Here is an 820-nt window from a genome sequence, read left to right on the forward strand (position 1 = left end):
CTGATTTTAAACATCATCTCATGAGCAAGTTTGAGACATTGAAGACCAATGAACAAAGACCAAGGGACCTGTGGGATAACATTGGGATAACATCAAGTATATTGCCCATGAAGAGAACAAAAGGTCATTACAAAGACAGAAGGGAAAGAAAAACCAAAGTGGATGTCAAAGTGGCATCAAGAAGTCACAATAGATGCAGAAGTAAAATAGCTGATCAAAAGATTTCAAAGGGCAGCTTGAGAAGAGAAAGCAAAATATTATAATGAAAAGCACACAGAGCTGGAGTCAGAGAATAAAAAAGGAAGATCTCACTTGGCATTTCCAAACTGAAAGAACTGGAAAACAAAATCAAGCCTCCATTTGCAATACTGAGAAATGCATTTGGCAAAATCTTCAATGATCCAGAAAGCATCAAAAGAAGACGGAAGTCTTCTCTGTACAACATTTGTTGGTAGAAGAAAACAGCATTTAGATATTTGTCGGCCAAAATGATGCCAATTTGTAAATTAAAATGTCACTTAGTGGCTTTTTTTCTTCTGTGGGTTTTCTTTTGGTTTTGTTTCTTTGTATAAGAAATTTTCTGTGAAATACCCTTCCATTGTTTAAGGTTTTGTTTTGGTCATCTTTATTTAGTTTGCATGATGCTGAAAATTAAGGCATTTTTTAAAAACGTAATTCATACCTATTTTGTGGCAGGTATAGGGGAGGAGGAAAATTCAATTGAACTTATACTTGCAAATTATAATGCAAGATTATACAATTTTCCCTGCAAACAATACTAATTATTTTTTTAATTTAGGTTGTTTATTTTTTATTTCAA

The sequence above is a fragment of the Elephantulus edwardii genome, unplaced genomic scaffold (assembly GCF_000299155.1).
Source record: "Elephantulus edwardii isolate Elephantulus edwardi_28Jun2011 unplaced genomic scaffold, EleEdw1.0 scaffold00100, whole genome shotgun sequence".
In the NCBI taxonomy this organism is placed as follows: Eukaryota; Metazoa; Chordata; class Mammalia; order Macroscelidea; family Macroscelididae; genus Elephantulus; species Elephantulus edwardii.